Below are 26,201 nucleotides of genomic sequence, written 5' to 3' on the forward strand. Positions count from 1 at the left end.
CAGATCATGGCACAGATACACTATTTTAGATTACTCATGTAATTATACAACTTTTTTTTTTTTTTTTTTTTTTTTTTTTTTTAAGGAGGAGGTGGAAGGGAAGTTTCACTGCATATTTAAATCTATCTGATTTCATTTCTATCCTTTTCATTACATACCTATTTCTCCATTTATTCTAGACAACTTCTGTAGAAAGTGCATTAAATAAGAGCATTTGCAATGATAAATTGCAAAAGCATTTCGCAATAATCCAGAAATAATAAACTTCGTGAAGATTTTTTTTTTTTTTTAAAAAAAAAAAAAAGCTACTTTTTTCTCATAGATAAATGCCCCTCCAAAATTCAGACATTCAGCCATTGTACCTTACAGGACAGGTGATACTAAAAATAATTGTTTCCACTCTACAATTTATGATCAGCTATTAGTTTATATCACACGTGGAAAAAACATCAACCTCTGGGAGTGCGGTAACCGAAGAGTGGCCTCTTAAAGCAACACACATTTTTACAGATATGATACCAGACATCAGTTTGGACAGTGCTTATGTTTCATAATCTGACTTTTCACAACAGATCTAAGTGGAGTCATCCAGTAAATTAAAATTATGCAATTATCCTTGATCAGAGGCACTTTCTCTGCTTTGTGTGACTAGCATCACTTTTCTCAGTATAGATGCAGTTTCATAGTTCCAGGACTTTATTTTCTAGACAGGAAAAAAGGAATATTATTCTTTATTCAACTACTTGATTTTAAATTACCCTTTACTTTTTTACTTTTTTTTTTTCCCTGAAACATCTCCAAGAGATGCTACATGACAAGTTATAAAGTAATAGCAATCAATTTAAAAATAAATAAAATAAACTTGGTATTCAATTAACATACACAGTCCCTTAAAATGACATAGCAACATAAAAACATCAAATCTGTTTACCTCTTCAAAAGCTAATTTGCTTCCATTTTCATAGTTATTTATTTAAAGCTGTAATTTACAACAGAGTTGTACTGATTACGGTATGAATATATTCAGATTATACATACGCTCACATATATACTGAGCAGGCACAGTAGCAAATATTTATGAATAGTCTATTACTCAAAAAAATGTTTGTATTAATTTACATATGTGTATCTATACTATGACAGCCTTAGTCACATGGCTGATGATTAATTTTAATGCATACAGCTGGAAAAAAAAAAATGTTTGGCATTGAATCTTAAGACCTGGAGCACACCTAAAGGATCTTCTGAAACTGTAGTGTCATTTGGGGACTTTTTTTATTTAGTAAGGTGTCTGATGTTCAACAGGTGTGCCTTACAATTCTTTAAATAGCAATTTCATTAACATAATAATAGTAATACACTTCTCATCCATTTAATGAAATTTCATTCCTCTACAGTTTCAGGGGCCAAAATTTCCAAAATGCAGTAGGGTTTATCAGGCAACACAGTTTCTCATGTATCTTGGGGAGCAGTAGGGATGAAACAGGCATTATACTATGCTCACAAAGTTAGTGTGTCAGAGAGCGGTGTATCGAGCGGTGTACTGGGTCTGGCTGGGATGTTAACTTTCCCTGCAGCAGCCCATACAATGCTGTGCTCTGCACTTGTAGCTAGAACAGCAGTGGTATCACACCAGTGTTGTGTCTGCTGCTGAGAAGTGCTGGCACAGCATCAGGACTCTCTCTAACCCTCCTAGGGGGTGGGCAAAAAAGTGAGAAAGAAACATCACCAGGGCAGCTGACCTAAACCAACCAAAGGGATATTCCATGCCATGTGATGTCACACTCAGCAATAAAAGGTGGAAAAAGGAAGAAGAGGGGAGGGGTGGGCTCTCGTTGCGAAAACATTTGTCCTCCTCCTGAACACTGGCTATGTGCGTTGAGGCCCTGCTTCAAGGATGTGGTCAAGCATCGCTCATTTGTGGGAAGCAGAGAGTAATTTCTTTCCTCTGCACTTCCACATAGCCTTTACTTGTTTTGTTATTCCCTTTCCCCTTCCCTCTTCCCCTTTCCCTTTTTTCCCTTTAGTTGAATTGTTTAATTAATAATAATATTTCCTTAATAATATTTTTTTCTCTTTAATTAAATTATCCTTATCTCAACCCATGAGTTGTTCTTTCCTTTACTTCTTCCCCTCCTCATCTGAGGAGGGGGAGTGAGAGAGCGGTTGTGGTGCTCAGCTGCCTAGCACGGTAAAACCACCACAGCTTCACAAGGCACCCAGGTAGGGACACAAAGAAGGAAGTAAACCTTGTTGTTCACAGAGGTGGGTCAGGGTAGAGTTAACATGGTCACTTCCTAAAGGGTTAAAAAGGTTCATCCAAAGCAAGCATATGGTTACCAGTCTAAGAAAAATCCAAGAGTTTTGAAAAGGAGAACTAAAAAAACTGCTTCTCTTGTCTCTCCTAGACTGATTACTTGGATACCACCATCGTGCTGTTTGTGAGCATGTGAGTATGAGACTGTGAGCTAGAATGAGCACAAGCATTTTTGTTTCTATTTAATTTTAAAATAAAATCATCTGCTGCTTCTATGGAGCTTCTCATTGAGATTTCCTGCATTGTTACTACAATGTTGCAACATTATTTCCTTCAATTACTTTTCCTTGGTTTAATTGCAGCTTTTATTTCAATCTAGCTCCATTAACTTCATTTACAGCACAGCAGATTAGAGCAGAATACATCTTGCTATACAACAAATCATAACTGCTTCGTGGATACATATAAAATGATTTAGTGTATTTTTCTATTAAGAGGCACTTAAAATATGAATATATCTGGAGGTTGCTGTCAATTATTTTTTTCAAAATAAACCTTTTGTTAATCATCCATAATGGAACACATTGCCTTTTATTTTCTCTGATACAAACATGTTTTCTTTGGTGTAGAGATGTATTTTCTGGTAAGAACAGGAAACCTTATTTTCAACCTCAGCAGAACTACCTGGATGTAAATTAGAGCTTGAGTCCATACTGTATATATTTATTTTTTAGAATGCAGATAATTTTAGTGATGAAATGTCTGAGTAAGTAAAATAAAAAATGCTCTTTCTTTTTTTAATATATTTTGCCAATCAGTATACTTAGACATTGTACTGTGACAATCTGAAAGGCATGCTCTACTTTCCCCCAGAGTGTATCTCTGCCAGTAAATGTTCTTAGCCAATGCACATACTGTTTATTATTCCCACCCTGAAAACAGTGTCTGGGAAGATTTTTAGAGATCATAGGAAAACCCTGAGATTTGTCTCACAATCAAAATATTTGCAACCTAGATGTATTTTCATCTAATAAAACTGTTATTCCATACATACCTCTGCAGTCACATAAGGGAAAGAGATTACAAGTTAGACCTTATTTTCTCACTTTCTTGACAGCAGTATTGCCAGCTGTATCATTTCTACCAAATCACCTCTGATGGCTAAGATTCGTCAGTTGTCATATCATATCTATGGAAATATGCAGTTTCAGACAAAAACTCTGCATTTGCTATCTCTTTTTGGATTAAATGTACCAAAATCTGAAACCACACATATTGTTTTGGCTCTGCTATCATCAGTTTCTTTGATGAGATGTACTTCTTTGGAACAAAAACATTGTTATAGGGTAATCTTAGTTCTCAACTTCTCTTGATGTTGTGCTGTAATTCTAAAAATCAGAGGAGATATATGCTGTGAACAGGACTGCAGCGTACAATCTGAAGAAATGCTAAATCTGTAAACTATTCTTCTTTCTTATGCTTGTAAACTGCCCTTCTCCCTCATGCCTGCTTTATTTGAAACTGAAACAACTACTTACTTTCAAAGCAAAGAAAATATACTTTATTATGTAGAGCATTTGTTCTTCTAGTAAGACAAATAATGAATAATGCAGTACTGATATCTAACTATTCATTTTTTATATTATTGTGAACAACCTTTGCTGAATATCCAGGTATAGAGAGTGCAGACAAATATATAATAAGCCTTACATGTAATGCACAAGAAAGATGGCTCATCCAAGAGACATTAAGATAGCATTTTTTTCCTTTTCTGTGGTGAATGGTTAAGGTTGAAATACAAGTATTCTGCTCATCTGTTAAGAGAAATATGAAGACTTATCCTGGGATAATGGGTTGCCTTCCCAAATTTGAGAGTAAAATCTTCCATACAAAGAGGCTTACTCTGTGCATGCAAATAGCAGAAGAGAAATTCACTAACATGGTCTTAAAACATTAGGAAGGAATTCTATAAAAAAGCTGTGGACAGTTATCAAAACATATGAAGAGATGTCAGGCAGGATCATTAAACAGTTCATGAGCAATTCACTGGTGAAGAAAACTTCCAGAGATTCTGATTTGTCCCTTTTAATTCACTCCCAAAGTTACTCTCAAACCTTTTGTTCTCAGTCATGTTTGAAAATCGTGCTGCCCAGCGGAGGGCAGAACACACACTACATAAATAACACAAAAATAAACCACATCAGCATGTCTTTAAGGTTGAGACTAAATTGTTGCACTGAGATATATTGCCTCTGTATATCAATTAAGGCCCTTCTGCAACAAGTACTATATTAAATTATTTCAAACTTTCAACAAATAGCTAAATTGCCTCAGGAATAGGTTGGCTTGATGTTTCTGCACTTACCTTTCTACAGGTAGTCAGAAGATTTTAGGGTCTGAAGCTACTGTTCCTTCCAGCATAGTCCATGAGACAAAATGAAAAGCTGCTCCCTCCTTGTTGCCTCTCTAATCAATGCTTTGGTGACTAGATATTTTTTAATCTGTAATGAGGAAAAGCTAATATTCTATCCAACTGACGCAGAAGTGAAAACAGAGGATTTTTATATTATGAATTGGATTCAATTAACAGTTTAATGAGCTTTTAGAGAGTGGCTAAAGTGGTTGCAAAAAGCCTTGCTCAGTGTCAAATAGGAGATCTGTCTCAAAGATGTGTAAGATTAAAGCTCTGTCCAAAGAAGACGATCATAAAAGCATAGTTAAATTACGCACATTTATACCATTGTAGGTTGGCAAACCTTCCATCTTAAGTTTTGTATTTCTCATTGTATAACTTCTTCTTGTCAAAATCACTCTAACCAGAGCTACTGTTTGGGACATCAACATCCAAAACAGTAAATTACAACTAAAATAACTACACTGAACATGCAATACAATGGTCAGCACAGTTCTATCTTACATGGGAAAAATTAAAAACTGGACTTGTTAGGCCACCAGAATGAGAAGTGAGGGGTAATATGATTTTTGTTTGTGAATATGCAATGACAGTAAATGTCAAATAAAGGAAATAAATAAATACAAACTGATTGGAAATAAAGTTAGGTTAGAGAAGAGAAGTTTCTAAATCACTACAGTAATCAGCCTTCTCACTGGAATAATGGGGGTAAATGTAAATACATGTCTGAAAACAGCAATTTGTAAGTTTCTGCAAGGAATAAAGCCTGTCACAGCAGGTTATGCCACTCAAGAGGTTTTTCTTGGTCCTTTGTACTTCAGTTTGGAATTCACAGAAACAACTGCACCAAAAATAGAGAGGTGTAGGGAATGCTGAGAGTCTTTAGGAAATGCTGAGGAATAAATGGGTTTATTCCAAGGAGTGCTGAAAGTGAGCCCCCAGGAGTAATGGATGAAAGACAGAAATCAGAGTCTTCAGAGTTTTCCTGTGAAATAATTTTAGGTGTGTCCTCATTTGGTTTACTAGCATTTTGGTGCTTTTCTGTATTAATCATGTGCTACATCACTTAAACTTCTGCACACTTTGTACACTGTGACAGGTAACATAACAAAGGACAACAGATATGCATTGTAATTGTCTAGATTGCAGCATCTGCAGACTTTTGGAATGTAACCATTGATTTTTACAATTTGAATCCTACCAGTGAACTCTTCTTGTAGGGGATGACCCTTACAATAAGGCAATGTTGTACCTGTTTTAGATAATGGGAAACTGTTGTGTACAGGTTTATGTCCATTTACACAAAATCACTCTCCCTGAGAAGGAAAGGGTTTCACTTCTTCCAGCATTTGGAAAAGCTCTTTGTTATCTCTTCATTCTTTATTGTATTCCATGCATCATCTAAAGTTATCATTCACCTAATATCTGAATTTTTCTATTCCAGTACCTGTTGCCAGAGCAGGGAGTTTACTGTCATCATATTTATTCCCCACAGCAGGGCAGGACACAATATGAAAACACCATGAACTTCTGATCCCCCTAGTTTACAGGTCTGATCTAGGGTATAGCTGTTCCACACAATTCCTTTGCTACAAGCAATACTGTTCTGTTCTTCCTAGTGAGGAATACAGGATGGAGAAAGGAAGGCTTCTGCTATCGTTTCTTCATCCTTATGCTGACCAACATATTTTGCTTTGCTGTCAGAAAACCTGAAACTTGTAATTTTTGCTACAGAAGATAATAATGGGGCAATAGGTTGCTTCAGATGGGTTGGTAAACACCAGCCTCCTGCTTCTTCCTAATTACAAGCAGATTAAAATGCAGGCATTATGAGCAGATCAAGATGTACCAATGTCATAAGCATGTGTTCCTTAAAACACCTTTTAAAATATTCTAGATTTCTCTTAATCAAAAATTTGAAAAAGATTCTAATGAAGACATTGACTAAAGCCAGATTTTTTCTGCAGGTTGGAGCCCTCTAAAATGAGGCATATGTCTTTTTATTTATTTTCAGCTCAATCTTTTCAGTAGAAAAGATCATTTTGATGGAGAAAGCAAATAGGTTTTGTTCTGATGTTTTCAAAATGAATCATTTAATCTTTGCCTGTTTGAAAGTACTAAAATAAAATGTGCTCTCTTTCTGGCACAAACTGTTCACCCATTTGAGTTCCTAAATACTTATGGTCCTTCTGAAATTCATTTGATTTAATATTCCTGGAAAAAATCACTTAGCATTAATTTTTACAAGTAACAGATACAGTCAAGAGTAAACTCTCCACCAAACACATCATCTTTTCTTACTGCCCCAAAATGTGTTGTAATCTCCTTGAAAACACTTGCTATTCAGATTCATTTGATGAATAGGTCTTGTTCAGGAATTCAATTTGCTAACTTATAACCTTACTCTTGATGGGGACTACGTAATCAAAGTTGCTCATTTTGCAGCCACTACAGCATGAGCTTTTTCACAGCTTGGCTACAGTAGAAAGCTTTTTATAATAAGGATCTGGTAGACAGCAGTGTACCGGATATTAGACTTGTCCCAGAGGGTCCATTCCATTCTCCTATAGCTCTGCATGCATAATGGCAGAAGAAGGATATAGCCCCTTGATCTTTAGCACAGAAAAAATAAGAAATCAATTATGTCTGACTTTCTAGCAATGTGCTGCTATTAATTACATTTAATGGTTACAAAACTCACATGTAGGCATCCTTATGAAGAAATAAAGAAGCAAAGGGCCAAGGAGCCAACATGACCAAACAGCTTTTGTATTAATAAGTATGTGTAAAGTTGCCAGAGCTGTCACAAAAAGTTCAGTTCAATCCCACCCAAAATCTGGAGAAAGCTTCTTTTGTTCTGTATTTTCATTTCTTACCAGGCTGTGCACAACTAGAGAGGAATCTTAGAAGAGTCTTGGAAAGTAAATTTGATGAATCTGTTTACCAATTACAGCATATACTTTTTAAAGCACAGAATATTGGCTTAAGCAAGTAAAAGTTTAACACTATTTACTTTCTAGAAATATTGATTTTTTAATTCTACATTTTAGTCTAAATTGATAAGTAACACTTTAATTTATTTTCTATGTTCATTCTCAGATATAAAATACAAATATATATATATAAATAACACTTAAAAGTGGAGCTCATAAAGTGTCTTTTCTTTTTAACATAAACCATTTATCCATTTGAGTTTCCAAATTCCCATAGTTCTCCTGAAAACTATCCATTTTAATATTCATGGAAAAGAATGTATTCCTATGATTGTGTTCAAATGATTTAATCAGTATTTTTAGTGAGTGTAATTCTGAGTCAGTATTGTGATGGTTAACAGTATCAGTCAGTAGAACTAAGCCAAGCATTTTCACATAATAATTTATTTGCTGAAATATGTGTGTTCATGCACTCAAACACTATCTTTGAAGTAAAGTCAAATATGCTTGAAGGGGGGGAAATTGGAAGGAGCATATTCTCCTGTTTTCAAACATTTGATTTTTCAGGACAGATTCATAAGTGGGCATAGACACTATTTGCAACTGGATGAGCAAGATTATCAATGTAACTTTTCATTTATCTTGCTTTGGTTACACATCTTTAAAGAAAACATTCCTTGTTCAGCTGAGCACACTTTACATACAAAAATCCCAGAAATATTTAAGATTGTTCCTTTAGGAAAACGGGAAATATATATATATATATATATATATATATAATGTGATCAATACTTCTTCCATTTTTAAAAAATATCACTAAAAAAACAGCAACCAGACACAGCAGTCTACTCCATTCTTTGCAACATTGATACAGGATCTACCTTCTCTTCATCCAGAACTTCTACTAAATTTCTATTCCCAGCAGTAACTGCGACTGAACTGGTAAAGGACAGCTCTGGTGCAGGCAGTGAGGAGTGCTTAGCAAAGTACAGCATCTGGGCTAATCTTCTCCCTAAATTTCACTGCTCTTAGAGCTGCTTTAATTACAACAGACTCAAAACCAAGAGGAAACTCCTGGGTCATTGAGGTTAGTCTGATGGTATCAAAAGCAACCACCTCATGTAACATCATAAACACATCATAAACTGACTGCACTTCATCTTGTACACACAGTATCACTGGATTACAAAGGGACTTAAAACACAGGTGTCTGTTGAGTCATGCTTGTATCATACATCTCTGAATACTGTCTGATGGGTTTTGGTAGTTTAGAGGACAGGGTTTCCTTTTAGTGAACCGTTAGTTATGCTGATTCCCAACAAAACAGCATATATCAAAGCAGTGTATACCAAATAAACAATATATTTCAGAAAGAATTTAAAAGGTGTCCTTCTTAAAAAATCAAAGGAAAACAAAGCCATCCCCATTTTCTACACTTTCTTTTCTTGGGATTTTGGATTATTGTCTCATAAAGAATGTAGAGTCTCTCTCACTGAATCAGACTGGCTTTTCTCTGCCATGACAAGTGCCTCTCACCTCTTCTTCACATGCTGTTTGTGAATCAAAAGAGCATGACTTTTAACAGACTGGAATTTGCTAGGAAGTAACTGCAGATTTTCTCTGCTACTACAGGGCTCTTAGGTTAATGGCATGGTTCATGCATTCCATGTGCATTTAACCTAGACCATTCCTCATTCAAGCCTTTGGCTACCACAGAAAGTCCAGTCTAACATTTACAGCTGGACTGTAGAATCCACTGTTACAACCATACACTGGACACGTGCCCAAACTGACACGGGCTTCTGTCTTGGAGAGGTAGATGGAGATACACCTTTGTGTCAGCTTGCATGGTCTGGTCCACTTTCAGTATGTGTCCTTCATGCTTGGAAAGCTACAAATTGGCAAATCCCACCAAGTAACCCTCTTTCTGCATAGACAATTACATTCATGGGCACAAAGGTAAAGCAGAAGGTCTAGACTTTTATCAAAAACAGAAATACAGAGGGCTTTTAGGGCTTACAGAAGGCATGTGTTAGTGCCATCTGGAATCATTATCAGAGGCATTTATTTGGCCCATCCCATGAATAAAAAGATGCTTTATCTTTTTTTTTCTTTCTTTCTTTAATTATTCTAGATGCCCTGTTATGTTCTAGGTTTATGACGATAAAGAGAACAAGGACCCCATTTGGACCTCATCCCACAGCTTCCTGAGTGAGGACAGAACATTAATTTTGCATGTTGTCATTACTCTGGGACTCAGTGCATGAAGATAGTTTGGCAGGAAGCTGGTATATATAAAAATCTCTCTTTGCTGTTTTCACAATTGTTCAATCTTCACCTTCAGTAATCCTCTTTAAAAGCATTATTTCTTTAAAATCTTCAGGATTTCTATATCTTCAGGAAAACTGTATCTTTTGAAAAAACACAAAAAATGTCATTAAAGGAAATAAGAATAGTGCAAGGCTGAGGTACATATTTCAGGAAAAAGCAAATTCTGAAATGAGAAAGAGAGTTGAAGACATCAGAGCTTGCAGAGCTATTGGGAATGAGAAGGTCTCTGGGTTAAACAACCACTTATATTTACCCATGAATACATATAACCTATACCAATCCTGAATGATATTATTTATAACTGAGCTCTGATTATACACAGTAAAATGTGGTAAAGTTTTTAATTATTTTTAATTTGGACACTCAGTCTGACAATCCTAAGAAACAGCTAAAATTCCCTGCATGTAAATTTCTACCCTCAGCTAAATACCTAGGGATGTTCAGGGAAGAATTAATTGGAAGCAACGAAAAAAAAAAAAAAAAAAAAAAAGAGAGAAAAAAGAAAAGAGTTTCAGTGCCCCAGTGAATAATTTATAGCTGTTTCCTTTTCAACAAAGGGAATGTTGAATGTTTTTGACAATAGCAGGTACATAATTGTTTTATGCTGGGGGCATTTATTGTAACTCATTCATTATATCATCTTGCTAGTTTTCATGGCATGCATTTATTTGTTCTCTTAGTGGAACAATTTGAATGACAACTAGGAGAAATAGTGGGGGACAGACAGTGAGAAATGATGTGTTAAAAGACTTAAACCAGTTTGATAGACAGCTTGAAAACACCTTCAATACCAACAACACCATCAGCACAGAGAAAGTGAAAGGCCTAGATCCAGTGGTTGTCTTAGTCTGAGAAATGTCCTTTTTTTTTTTTTTTTCTTTTTTCAGAACTATCTTTTTTCATTGATTTCAGTTAATTTGGGTCAGAAAGGAGACTCTTATACAATAGAAAGATTAAGACTGTGGAAGGGGGAAAAAATACAACATATCAAAAAATATGAGAAAATCTTGAGGGAAACTCAAATCAATGAACTTCCTCCAAAGAAATAACTAACTCTAGAAGTTCGACCCAGACAGTGAGACACAAGTCTGAGGTTTTTGTGACCCTTGTCATTGGGGAAACATTTTAATTACATTGAGTCATTTCCCATCTATTTTTTTTTCAAGTTGTAAAAACTGAAAATACTCTGCATTCTTTCCTCCCCGATCTTTCCATCTGAGAAAATGTAATTGTAAGTGATGGCAAAAAGACAATTAATATATATTAAAATGTACAAAAGTCTTCTTCTAATGATCAAGCTAAATCACTAGGTCAATTTTTAAATGTATAAACCAGTATCATTTCTGTGACCTTAATGACACTAACAGGACTTATACTAACTGATCTAGCAAGCTTACTAAAGTTTATTATTATTATTACTACTACTATTACTGTTATATCACTGTAAACTGTAAATCTAGTTTTGTTATCATATATATGGACATAGATATAAACATAAATATATTTATGAATTATCTAGTTACTACAGTTAATATTTTACTGAGTTGTATTAATTTATAAATGGGTCTCTAAAAACTTGACCATTGCCAAGCACCATTACTGTTTCCTAATAAAGAAAAAAGAACACAGACAACTATTTAGCACAGCAGGCACAGTGCTTTTCTAGCTGTGCTCCAGCAACCATCTTCTCTTGATTCCCCATCCTTTTCCAGTCCTTTTTGTGAAAAGGGATTATGGTGTCTTACACAGCTTAACTCATTAGTTTTATAGGACTGTCAAATGATCATATCTGATGTGATATTTTTCCATTTAGTTAACAGCCAGAAGTATTCCCAAATTTGAACATACATCAGGAGACATTCCCATTGTCTTCTACTTCTTTGAATCACAGAGCCCCTGTGCTTTGGCCTTTGAAGATTTTGCACTAGCTTGCTACAACTTTTGATTTTCAGCAGTTTTCCATATAATATTTGGCTTTATTTGAATAAATTGAATGGCATAAAGCAGAAGAATTGGACATTGAGAAAGATGGATTTGGCATGCAAAAATACAGAAGTGTGTTACATGTAAGTACCCATGACAAAAAACTCACTCCTAGTGCCATTCCCCCACTTGAAGGACAAAGGACATCTCTAAAATACTAACAAAATCAGTGAAGGGTTTTGACCCCATAGAATTCCAAATCACTAGAGAATTGTTTCTTATGACCGTGTATGTGTGACTATATGCATGTACCCTTCTCATATTCTGTCCAAAATATTTTTACGTGTCTTCCCTCCAAAGGAAAAAAAAAAAAAAGGCCCTGGATGCATCCAATGTTATGAATTACAACCATCTGTGTGCAGTGTTGTAAATTACTGTTCTTGTCCCCACATATCCTTTCGCCCTCTTCACTGCTGAGCTAATTTTGCCAACAGCATCTACAGTTCGTATGGGCCTAATCCAAAATCCACGCAAGTCAAAGTCACACCAGTGACTTCAATGGAGTTTGTAAACTTGAGAAAAAAACAGACAGTGACTTTGTTGAGTTAAAGGGCAAAATTTGGCTTTTTTGATTCACACAAAACTTTCACTGTAATAAAGGGTGGGCAGGAAAAAGTAATAATAGCTCAAAAAATGAAAATATTAAAGTTCTCAAAGAAAATAAAGAGGTAAAAATATTACTGTAGAAGAGCTTAAATCTAGGCATCTCTTAATGTCTGAATAATAGAAAGTTTGCACCCTCCATGAAAGTGCCCAAACCATCAAGACCATACGAATGATAGACTGTGAGACGTGCCAGGACATTAATGAGGGTCAGGCTCTTCCCCTCATCTTAAATCTGTAGAGTATGGTGAAGTTGTCACGTATCCTGTGTCAGAATACTAGTAATGTGAATGAATGGTAAACTTCATCTTGAGAAGCAAAATAGGTAAACATCTTGAGAAGCAAGATAGGACTATGCTTAACTACTTGTTTAGATACATACAGAAGACTAGAATCTTAACAGAAAATCCTCATTCCCTTAAAGTTAATTGGAGTCTTGCCACTGACTTCAGTGTGGCCAGAATTTCATCGGCGGGCTTTAATAGGACTGACTATCCAAATAAATAAAGGAAGGGGGATTTGGCTGTCAGTGACCTATGTAAGATCTCACAGTCAGCAATAAAATCCAAAGCGACTAACTCAGAACACTATTCTGAAACCACAAACTTCCTCCCCAAACCCAAAAATACAGGACGTTTTGATAACAGAAGAGCAGTAAGTAGAGGAACAATGAAAGAAATTGAAAGAAACCCTATATATTTAGCCAGTTATCGTCAGAGCTGTAATATGTAGAATTTTGATATCTGTCATCTTTTAATCTCTCTCACATATTACTTTTATTGAATTTAATTTTCTTGAAGTTTCAATTTTTCTTGGTTCATTTTTTTAAGGAAAACAGATGGGGAAGGAAAATAAAGTTTTGAAGTTCAATATAGTTTTAAAATGGCTGTTCACTCTTTAATATCAAAAGAACTTTATCAACTAAAGGCATTTGATGCTTGCTGTTTCAAGTGTTAATTCTTTCTGATGAAACTAAGTTTTATGATTTTACTTAGAATTTTTTCTAGTTGAATTCTAGGACAGATGAGTGTTTGGTCAGAGTACCTGAAGAAAATAAAAATCACCCCACATCTACAACTTTTAGCTCAGGAAGAAATATTTTGGATAATCATGAGTGAAATAGAGGATAACAATGAACATGTTTATACAAAATAAATTCTAGAGAGTGCTACTAACTTCCTGTAACAAATGCAATATATGCAGTACACGTGCATACACATGCACACATATATATGTATGTGAATATATGTATGTAGATCTTCAAAAACAGAATGCACTTTTTTGAGAAGGAAATCAAAACACTCTTTTGTTTAAAGACTACATGATTTTCTAACCCTATCGGCTACAGTTACTATACTGAAATTCAGTTAGATGCCTAGTACTCTTGCTTACAGATCTAATGCAGTATTTTTTGGATTCCTATTCAAACCATCTGTTTTTTTTATTCTAATGTATCATGCCATAATTCCATGTAATTATGGGCACCCAGTCTTCCAAGACAAACAGCTGACACCTGGAGACATGTTGGGAATAACTCACAAGTTAAGGTTAGCTGCCCAACTCTCATTACAGTGACATTTAAAGTATATTCTGTGAAGTTCAAGTTAAACCAAAAACGTTATTCAGTGGTTCTTGGATTCAGAAATAAACATACAATAGGCTAGACAGAGATTGTCAGCCTGTCATTATAATACTGGCTGTTAACAACCACAATTAAGGAAGACTACATATCAATTATTATTTGTCTGGAACATGAACTTCCCTAAGCATGAAAGGAAGTGATGCAGCCTATATTACTGTCTCCACTCTTCAGCTAATTAGTACTGTTTTTAATGGCTTCATCTGCCCAGGATCAATTGTCTAATGGGGAACAGTTCTCTGTCAGTTAATAAGGTGAGGAACTGTATAATATGATTATGTCTGGCTCCAAAATAGTGCTTCAAACAACACTAAAACAATCATGTGATGGAATAAATAGACTGAAGCAGGACTGCCAGATAATTCTGGAGCAAGCAGTGTTCCAGTAAGGGTACAAATATCTGATACAAGAATGTGCAGCACACTGTGAGGAAAGTGTAGGACATTGTCTAGAAATGATGGAAGTTTCATTAAGAGAAGGAGCCAGTGGCAGTATGTGTTTAAACTGGTGTTTAAAGAACATTAGCATAAGGAATGTGCAAGGGAAGGGCTCCATTTCCAAAAATACTTGCTGCAAAAATAAACTGCTTTGTGGTTGTCCTGCTTGGAAGAATGTGCATTTTAAACTTTCCATTCAGAAAATGCCAGCCAGTACTGAAAAGGGAAAAAAGCAGCTTGATGATACATACTCTGTGTGTCTCCAGGCTGCAAAATGCAGTTTATATATATGCACACATACATCATACCTCAGATGCTGCAGGATAATTGGATGTTCTCCTTATGGTCAGCTATAGACAGTTTGGAAGATTATTGCTCATCATGATGGAGGCATTGGACAACTCAGCACTGCTCTGCACAAGGCAAAGCCAGTAGGTGCACAAACAGCTGTATGACTTCAGATGACTTCTTTCTACTACAATTGATCACCATTACCCACAGGCTAATTGGCATTGTTCTTGGCATTTACAAAAAAAGATTATGCCAAGCCCTTATAAAAACAAAAAGCAGACTTTGTGGTATAGGAAATAATGAAGCTTTATAATTAAGCAAGCATAGACGTCATTGACTTTCCTGAATTCAGACAGGAGGGGAGAGCAGTTTGTGAAAGCATTAGTGTAATATCCAAAACATGCATTTTTTTATTCCAGACCTAATTACCTCATCTGCCTTCTTCAGTAATGTCCAGTTTTTCCTTTGCTGTCCTTTGAGTCACTGTTTCCACAAGAAATACAGGCTACACTCCCTGAGAAAGAAAAGAACATAGCCAAGTAACAAAGAGAAAAAAGAGTGGTATATTTAATAGAAGTTCTTTTAACGAAAGAGCTTCTCTCAGACTCTTGAGGTCTGCACCTCTGCACTCAAATCCATTAAAGGAAAACATCTTTAAAGATTTGCCCCTCCTTTCACAGCTGACTTAAACTGTTTAAACATAAATCATGCACCTCAACACACAATTGCCTACACAGTTTTTATGCCCACCATGGTAAGAAATCAGCACTTCAGATCTTTGGATCTCAATAAACCCAGACTTCACTATGCAAACTGCATTGTAATCCTGTTTGAACCTATTGCCTCTAGAAAGATAATTGATAACAACATTAGGTGTCTAGCCCTTGCCTCTCCTCTGACTGAGCTGGAAGCTGTATCTCCCTGTAGATAGGAACAGGAAGCTGTTTTTCTGTATCTCCCAGAAAAGCACTTCAATAATTTGGACAGTAGAAATCCTACCAGTGTTTCAGGGCTCCACAGCTAAAAAGCCTGGCTTCTCATTGCACTGTGTTTATACACACATGGAGATGAAGAGTAGTCCATCATCACAACATGGAGACCATTTCTGTTAGACTACTGGGAAAAAAAAAAAAAAAAAAAGGCTTTTTTTCAGAAGTGCTATGTGTATTGTAATATTGAGTATTTGTGCTGGGGAAAAGAAAGGTCACACTGCTTTTCAAAACGCTTAGCTATAATACATTGAAGAGAAATGTTGCTCTTACACAGAATACTGCAAGGATATAGCTTAAGCTTTAACCTGTACTGGTCAGAACACATCAAACATAAAAGCATTGCCCAAAGACTGTAACAACTCAAAAAAAAAAAAAAAAAAAAAAAAAAAAAAAAACAGTTGATAATCATTGCAATAGGGCAGCCCTGTGAAGCCCATATTTCCAGAAAGAAGACGGCATTTGCATTCCTTGAACAGAACAGAATGGAACCGAACAGAACAGAGGAGTCAAAGGTTAAATGTGTGAGAGAAAAAGAACATTTTTTTCTGTCTGAGTTACATCATTCAAGAATGGATATAATTTTCAGCAGATGGACTACCTCATTCTTATTTTTACTTTCTATTTCTGGTTCAACTCACTTCCAACCAGCACTTCAGATTATTGTGGACAAGTGGAATTTGCATCCAAGAAGAGATTTTAGCTATTGCACATAGGAGTGTCACTGACCTGTCTACTTCTCGTTTGCTAACTGCCACAGCTTAGAAAAGAGGAAGATCTGGTTGGTACTATCTTAGGTTCCTCTTTAAACTCACTACTGAAGACAATTTTTTGTGTGTGTTTTTTTTTCCCTTTAAAAGGTGCATTACTCCAAATAGCTACAGCGTGGACAGTCCAGACCTTGGTCAAGGCAGAACTGCAGAGCTCTATGATACTATAAAAATATCTCTGATTCACAGAGATACATTCTGAGATCTATTTCTTACACATAAGCGTATGCTTAATGTTCAACAAACAGTAAGGGAGATTTGAAAAAGATATGTCCTTTTGGAGTGGTAAACAAAGAAGCAGTTTTGAATGGGAAAGAACATGGGGCGAAGTGCATTAAGGAGGGGGGAGTTTTAATTGTCTCCATTTTCAAAATGTGCCTTTCCATTGTTGCTGAATATATTTCCTTAAGTAACAGGTAAACTGGGAGGCATCAGCATCAAACATGTTATTTAAAACTTCATACTGGACAATTTATTGTTAAAAGAAAATTTGTTGTTAAAGTGTGCTTTCTAGGACAAATTACAGAAGTTTAGGTATCTTGAGGTTCCAGGTACTTTTAAAAGTACATTAACAAATATATGCAGAGGGATTAGGAAACCAGCTACTCATTTTTACAGGAATTATTTTTTTTCTTATGGAAAGACTGTTGTTAACCTGGTATCTTCGCTCTCATACTCTCTCATATTGCCTTTCAACATTTTAAGGAGTTGGTTAAAAATAAAATAATAATAATAATAATAATAATAATAATAAAATGAAAGTTAAGATTGACCAGACATATGACAATATCAATTAATGATTACATTTTCCTAATGAGATTTATGGATTTAGCTTAGGCAGTTTGCACTTTAAATAGGAAGAGAAAGTATTTTTTATAAGCCCAAAAGATTCATCAACAAAATGTGTGGCAGAAGCACTTGTGCTTTTATTATAGAATAAGGAAGAACATGCTAAATAAATGGATGCACTTTTGTTGAAGGCATTTGAGGCCTAAACATCCCTTCTTCAGAAACAGAATTTGTAATCCTGAGTGATTGAACAGAAATTTTGTTTTTCAATGCAACAGTGTTTCGCAAATGCACAAAGGAAAGGGGTTGTGTTGGGCCAGCAAATGTTAACATTAAAAAATGTACAAGATGTTCTTGCAGAAGAAATTATAAACCATGGATCAGCCTTGAGAAAGGTAAAGCAGCAATCATTTAGGCTAATATTTTCTGCTGCACTGTTGTCCAAGGTCTTCTTAAGTGAAACAAGAAGTGTTGTGACTGAAATTCATACAAACTTTTTTTTTTCTTTTTTTTTTTTTTTTTTTCTAAAAGCAAACACAAGAAGAACTTGCTGAAAGTTCATGTAATTTTAATTCAGAGCTATACCCTCCATTTTGGAGGGGAACCTAAGGATTCTCTCTTCTGATGTGGATTCACACTCTTGAGATCTGAACTTGACTCCAGCCTATAACCTAATTGTATTTCTGTTGGTATCTTCATGAAAAATAAATAAATAAATAAATAAATAAATAAACAAATAAATGAGGAAAGAAAAAAATAAATAAATAAAGGGAAAAAAATAAACATTGTCCTCTGCATAGCTGAGACCATGAGGAATTCAGCAGGTGGTAAAGGCCCTATCTTTGAGAGGAGCAACACAAAACTCAACAGTAGTAAAGCAAGGCCCAGGAGCAGACTGGCAGCACAACTGACAATGACTTAAGCTAGCTCATCAAGAATTTTATCTTCCAATTATATTATAGGTTAGAAACACATAATGGAAGCTCATGAGTTTAGTTCCTTAACAGAGCTCCTTCACTGATTGCTGTTAGGAAGGAATTAACATGGAAATGAAAGGGCAACACCTGAGTTTGGAGGTGGTGCAAATCTTGCTTCTGTTGGGTGTTTTACTACCCTTATAGATGAAAAAGACAGTAGATGCTTCCACAGTCTGTGTAGAAATCAACAGTATGGAGCAACTATTCTCACATTGACAAGAAGAGAGTTCTGTCCAGGTGGTACCTTCCAGTTGCTGGTATCAACACTTCCTCGTGTTCCAGTGCCTCAGAAATTAATTCTCTGATGGCAAAGCAGAAGTCTTTGACAAGTAGCAGTGATGGCTCGGTCCCCCAGAACAGTGGAAAACAACACAACTGCTACCCTCCTAACTCTGTATTTGTATTGGTGATGGGTTGGCCCCAGCTTGCAGACCAGTTCCCACCCAGCTGCTTGGTCATTCCTGCCTCCAGCAGAACAGGGGGAGAAAATATGAAGAATGAGAACAAGAAAGTTCATGAGGTGAGATAAAGGCAGAGTGATCACTTACCAATTACTGTCACAGGCGATAGAGCGTCAATTTGGGGGAAATGAACTCAACTTTTGACAAGTAATTTATATACATTTCATTTCTAATTTGGTTATTGAGAAGTAAAAAGACAATGATTAAAACACACAGAGAAAACACCTTACCCTCTTCCCAGTCCCAGCCTGACATTCACTCCCAACTCCTGCCCTGCTATCACCGCAGGTTACACCCTTCAGCAAGGCACCAGAGAGCACATGGGTGGGCTGCAGGGATAGCAGTCGGTCTGTGGCAGTCTGTCTCTGCTGCTCCCTCCTCCACACACTTTTCCCCTGCTCCAGGGTGGTGCTCCATGAGCTGCAGTGTGGACATCTGCTCCACCACAGAGCAGCTCCTCCTCATCCTCCTTCTCTGAGCTTGGTGCTTCTCACTCTTTTTGTTCCCTCTTTCTCTCTACAAACTGTGCTTTTTGTGCTTTCTTAAATGTATTTTCTTACAGGTGCCACTAGCAGCTCTGCCTCAGAAGGGGTGGTTGGCCATGACTGGAACTGGGTGGAACCAGCTGTGTCTGGCATGGGGCCAGCTGTCTTCAAAGGGGCCTCTCCTCACAGTGACCACCCTGCAGCTGCCACTGCCAACGCTGGGACAACGACACCCAGTACAGTGTTACAGTTTACTACCTGTAAAATGGATATTGCAGCCCACCTGTGCTGACATATATGACAAAATCCTCGTGAAACTCCCCAAAAGCATGGCTGGGCACTACCTGAGTTCCAAGAAAATCCTGAGAAAGTAAACCCCAAAGTAAGGCGGGGAAGAAACTGTCCAAGTGGCAAAATGACTGTGTTCAGTTTGATGGGATCAATAATTTAATTGGCTTGGGACTTCTTGCCTTCACTTTTGCTGTTTCATGAAATAGTAGGCTCCCATATTGCTGAGTGCTGTGTGACCCAGGGGATACTCTGGAGGTTGCTTTGCTTGACATGTCCAGAGTCAATAGCTACCGTAGGAGGGATCTTTCTCTGCTGTGCATAAAGCAGCTGAGTTCTACCTTGGTCTGACATGCCATTCTTTTAATTCTCCCAAATTTCTGGTAGGAAATTATTATAATCCTCTGTCTTTAGGCCAACCAGCAAATAGTTCATATGCCATGTTTTTTGTTTAAGGATTTTCAATCCTTAACCTTAATCAAGGGATGAGCTGTGAAACCTCCTTACACCAGGATATTATGAATTAGCCTTGTCTCCCTCAAATAGTGAAAACGTACACATGAAAGTGTATTGTGCTTCTTCATGAAATTTGGGATTTTCTGTATTGTTTACCACTCTATACCCTCCACCTCTAAGGAGGCTTCCCTGTTGTGGGTGCTTTTAGCACCAGAATGGTCATTCTTCATTCCTTTCAGAATTTCCTCCAGGAAAAGAGGGCCTTTATGAAGAGCATCAATATTCAGAACTTGACAGAATTAAACAAAGGCCCCAAAGTTTTGTTTGCATTGATTCACTCCAATGGAAAAAAGTGATGATGTCACCCTGCCACCATTTCTCTTTCAATATCTCAGTGATCTGATAATTTGAAGCTTTCTATCAAGGACATTTCCTAAGTTAGGACAGGTTTCTACATGTTTTGTAGACTAGCTACTAAAAGCAATTTTAAAATCATGATTAGTGGTAATCAACTCAGTTTAATAATTATGGTCCAATTCAGGAAGGTATTTAGGAAGTGAATCAGTTGAAGGCAGTGGTGTATAAGTACCTACTTCCTAAGCAGGTGATTAGATGCCTTTTGCTTTCCTTTGCTCGCTTGATATAGTACTTGGCCAGAGCTCAGGCTTCTGTTGAAGGATGTTTCTATACTAGACAGCACTTAACATAATAAATGACATAAGCAAAAAATAAATAGTAAGATATTAAATATTAAGACAAACTTTCTAAGGACTAGGTAGTGAATGACTGAGAACAAATTACCTGGAGGAGTTGAAGAAACTCCAGCATTGGAAAATTTATGAACAGATAGGCATCTCTCAGGAGTGGTATTGCTGCTGCTGTCCTGGATATAGAGGACAGACACAATAACTTTCACTTGCATGCCTACCAACATTCTTCCCTACCATCCTGTTCCATAAGAACGATCCAGCTGGCAATTTCCTGTGGTCAGTGGTTTTCAGGTAACTCACAAAACAGAATTATACAAACCAAGGTGTTAATTGCATCTTGTTTACTTTCTACTAATAGTCTCAGCTTGGTCAGTATCTTGATCAGTTAGAAAAAACAAGTTTCTCATGTAAAAGCAGAAGTGCTAAAGTGCCTGGGAAGGCAAGATAATCTGGATAATCCTCATTATTTTATATTTATTAACCTTCTTGATATATATTGCTGTTTGATTTGTGTGACAGGATGGAAAAATCATATTGTCTAATAAGTAAGAATATTAATTATTGTCCAGAAGGAAGGAAGGAAGGAAGGAAGGAAGGAAGGAAGGAAGGAAGGAATCATACCAACTGTCATGGTATGATTGTAGGTTAGCAGTACTTGATCCCTGATCCTTTTAACAATGGTTGGCTGCTCCCCCTTTCTCATCTCAAGTGGGTAAGTTGAAAGCCTGCCTCTCTCCCATCTCTCCCTCCTTTGTGTCTGAATGTGCATGGGAATAAAGCGGAGGTGGGGAAGGCTTTCAGCTGTAGCAGTGTGTGCAGGAGGAATGGAACAGCCCGTTGTCAGCAGGAGGCCACGGTGTCTTCCCCGGTGCCAAACACCTCTGAGAATGCTCACACGATCCTCCCCACTGCTGTCCCCTCCAGAAATCACACTGTCCTCTCTCTCAGGCCCCTTGCCCCACCGTGGGTCTATTTCCAAATAGGATGAACTGAAAACTTTTTAACAGTGCTACAGAAAGTCAGTGATGAGGAGCAGATGAGGTTTAGGTTTGATTTAGGTCCTAATATTATAGAACTTTTAGGTGGAACAACCAAACTCAGCAAGGACCAAGCTGTGAGTGATCTACACATAGGAACAGCTTCACAAATCTCTCTATAGGTCACTAGCAGTTTAACAATTGCATGCAATTATTTAGATGTATAGTTTATTCCTGCATAATTTATGCAGATCCATTTTCAGCTATTTTGCCCAAATACAAAATAATAGTTTCATGATTACAGCATCATCAGGGGACATCAAAGCACTCCACCAGTATGATTCACATCCCCATTAACGATAATGCACAAGACAAATGTGATTCTTTATTAGGTTAATTCTATTTTGCCCATTTTGCAGATGAGTAAGTGGGAGCACAGAGAGGTTAAGTGATTTGCCCCAGGTCAGAGTGAAATCTGGAAGAAAAAACAATGTGTGAGTATGGCCTAAAAGCCATATAGATTACAATTAAATAATGAGGTATTTAATAGCGAAGAAATTCTAAAAACTAGGGCTTCATACCTAAGTATGGATTTAACAGGTAATCTCAAATTTCTCATAAATTTTAAACTTCCTGTGATCACTAAATAAATCCGGTGAATGGAAAGAAAAACAATAAAAAACTTTTCTTTCCCTCTCTAAAAAGCAGGTAAGAGAGGAAAAAGTGCTGCTAAAGTTGCAGCAAAGAGAAATGATCTGTCCTAAAATGACACTGCTTTTTTCACAATGCCCTATCTCAAATGTCCTTAAAAAACAAAAGTGATGCAAAGCAAAGCTCTGTGGTCTGCAGGGAAGTAAAACTAAAGCAAAGATTTGTTCTTTAAATAACAAGGTTTAACTGAGCTCCCTTTATTTGACCCATTAATAAGGTGGATTCAATTAACTCAGTTTTAACTTAAGGGTCAGTAACAAATAAATTGTTAATTGCTGCTTCACCAAATAAGAAAGTTTCTAATAAATGCCTGCATAACTAGTAATATTGCAAAAAGCACTATTTTTCTGGTGTAAGAGTACTTTCAAAGCAAGCCTTAAAACACACTGAAAAAATATATAATAAACTAACACCAATATGCAAAAATGCAGATAGCTCATAGTTTTGAAACAACCAATGTTTTCCATATTTGTATTTGGTTTTCCTTTGAGGATGAAAAGCTAAGCCAAGTTTCTATCTTCAGCCATTTAAACGAGCAGAAAGTTTAAATGAGCCCACATGCTTCATATAGCTGTGAAATAGTTAACTGGGCTCAGTTGTTTAGTTTGAAACTGAATTGTTAAACTTTCAGTCACAAGAGACTGAGCAGTACAGAAAATTCCACTGCTGAATAAAAGTTAGTATTTATGATGCATTAGAAGTTGAAAAAAATATAGGGGAAACAGGCACTAACTCCTCCTATGTTTAAACTATCTAAAACGCCCCATTAGATCCATAAGAATTTGTCATTACATGAAGCAAACCTTTTATCATATGGTAGGAAAAAAGTCCTCTGATCAGAAAAAGTCCCTTCTTTTCTCCTGTGTTTTAGTGCTGAAAAATGACATATCCTTTTGCTGATTATGCAGGTGACAGGAAACATAGCACCATATGAGAAAGGTCAAATATACCCCTTGACTTGGGAGTGAGGGAACCTCATTCCCAGCACACAACATTTTTTAACGCCATCTTCACTTCCACTGTTGCCATTTACAAGGAATCAAATTCTGGAATTTCCTGACAGAGTTTTCACATTATTTCTATGTGCATTTTAGTCGTTATCTGTTCAACTGTACTGAGAACTTCTGGCCCTGTATGGTTGCAAAATTAACCACTCTGACACATCACTGATGCATTGCTATGGTCGCTAATGCTAGGCAGTTCAGTGCTGCAGACTGAGGGGGCAGAGAGCAGGATTCCTTGGAGTGACATGTTTAAAAGGCTTTGTCTAAATGATTCTTCCAGAAAGCTCAGTATTCTGTTTGAATAAACATATTCTTTCCCAGAGGGACTGGGTGTCAGCCAGATCTTATCCACACCATGATCAAAAGTTATTCTCTACTGACAAGCCAAGAATCGTCTAGCCAACATTATATATATATATATATATATATATATTACAATATGAATTTTCAACAAAAAGTCCCCTTGTCAACAAAGGAATGTCATTTTGTCATGAACTCCTAGAATAATAGTCTCATTCATCAGGAAGTATTGAACAGTTCAGCAATATACTCAGTACAGCCATGTTGTTTTTCTTCTATCTCATTTTCATATCTCAGATGAGCTCAGCTTCCTCTGATTCACAAAGTAGGGAGATCTACAAGGAGGCAATGGCTTTTTATATTCCCTTTCTCCCTTAGCTAATCCACTTATTTCAAGGGGGTGCTTATAAAACTACTCATACAATCTATCCAATATTTTTGTTAGCTTTAGTTTCGCAGCTGAAACAGTAGAGGCTGATAATGTTTTCTAGGTATTCTTGATGTCCATTCAAGCAATGTATGAAAGACTGTGAACCTTCCCATCCTAACATATGCTTATGAATCTGCTGTAAAATTAGTGATGTTATTAAGTTACCTGGCTCAAATTTAAAAGTAAAGTAAATAATCAAGCTAATTACCTTTGAAACTAATGATAGCCCATTTTACCTCCATTTTCCTTCACTAATAATTTCATTGGAATAAAAGTTGGTTGCTAAGTGTAATGTCAGCATCAGTTCTAGAAACATTGCTGCTTGAATTATAAGAGTGTTCTATTAAGTTAAAACAAGGGAACTGATCAAAATTGAAATATGAAGCAATTAGATTACTTTAACATGATATATCTAATAAAATAATTTTATTTAAAGTTCAAAGATAATTTTTAAAAGCAGAAAGCAATTATTCATTACACACGGAAAGATAAAACCTTACAGACTAATGTGTATTCCTAACTTTTGCAAGATATATTCTCACTTCTTGCTAATTGATTAATGGGAATAGGGAATGTATCAGTTATTTGCATTGTTGAAACTATTGAACTATGTTTTCTGATTGAAAATTTTTTACAAGAATTATACAATTTCTAGAGGAATACCGATTGAAAGGCCTTTTTTTTTTTTTTTTTTTTTTCCCCCACAGTATTTAGCTGAAAGCAATAATGCATATTAATTTCTATAATAAGTCAATTGTTGCTTTATGCATTTCAGTACAGAGCTGCAGCTGAAAAAAACTATTTAGTCCACTATGCAAAGCTACAAATAAATACAAGTAGTAACTAAAACAAAATGATGTTTGCTGGGGTCAATGCAATCTCATAGTTTGCAGTTAATAAGTTCACTCATTTCATACTATAACTGAAAGAGAATAGAATAAGGCAGCTGATATACCTTACTTGCATTAATATGCCTGCTGTTTTTTCAACTTAACATTTGAAATATCTAGAGCTACTTCTCTTTGCAGAAAGAACTGTAGAATTTTTAATAATTATTAACCATAAATGATGGTGGTTTATGTTCTTTTTAAAAAATTAAATCAGAAATGTTATTTTTCCAAAAACAGTAACATTAGCTTTTGCAAAACATTATTCACTACATTTTTCAGTAGTATATGACAACTCAAGACACCTCGTATCAGACATTCAGATGAGAGTACATACCTATAAATGACATGAGAGTTGTTCAAAATTTTCCCTCCTACTGCAAATAGGATTTGCAAATACTGCAAAAATATTTCCACACATTTCTCTCAACCTATGCTGGGTTTATACTAATATAATGAACCCTAAGGATTTTGCCATTTAAATGACTATATATATTTATATATTTATATATATAAATTAGATATTTCACAAACATTTTGCAAAATTTCTATTCCCCATTGAAAGCCATGCAAGAACTTGTTACTGTCACAGATGGAACCTGGAAATATCCTGTTGTCTTCTCTTTTATCTTCTCTTTTCTTTATTGATTGATTGGACAAGGAATTTGGACAGATTCTTACACTCTTCATAATCAGTTCTTTTTTACTTTAATGCACATGCTATTATTATTAGCTATTATTAGCTTTAATGCTAATGCTATGTCCTATTATTAGTTTTAATACTAATACACAATGAGCAGAACCAAATATTCACTTTCATTAAGTCTTTTAGGCCATTAAGCCATTTAAGCCTTTTAGATTTTATGGCAAATGCAAAACAGCTTTCTGAAGTTGTTTTTGTCTACACCAACTGAGAATTTGGTCTGAAATGTTTAGTGAAAGCACTATTTACAACTTGGTTCAGAATCTTATGCACTCTTGGCAGCTCTCCATTTGGAAAAAAATAATAAAAAAAAAATAAAATCTTTTGCTAGTGGGTTTACTGAGATGTGGAAAACCTGAACGTAAGGTAAATGGGGG

The 26,201-nt window shown here is 36.0% G+C and overlaps 1 long non-coding RNA gene across 1 annotated transcript in view; it reads right to left on the reverse strand.

Annotated features, from left to right (window-relative positions):
• The window catches only part of LOC118161822, a 195,979-nt gene that overhangs the window by 89,687 nt on the left and 80,091 nt on the right, over positions 1-26,201 (reverse strand). The window contains exons 2-3 of the long non-coding RNA XR_004748182.1: positions 15,317-15,401; positions 4,623-4,758 (exon numbers count right to left, since the gene is read on the reverse strand). This is a non-coding gene — a long non-coding RNA (uncharacterized LOC118161822). The remainder of the gene's footprint in view (positions 1-4,622; positions 4,759-15,316; positions 15,402-26,201) is intronic.

The sequence above is a fragment of the Oxyura jamaicensis genome, chromosome 2, assembly GCF_011077185.1.
Source record: "Oxyura jamaicensis isolate SHBP4307 breed ruddy duck chromosome 2, BPBGC_Ojam_1.0, whole genome shotgun sequence".
NCBI lineage: Eukaryota > Metazoa > Chordata > Aves > Anseriformes > Anatidae > Oxyura > Oxyura jamaicensis.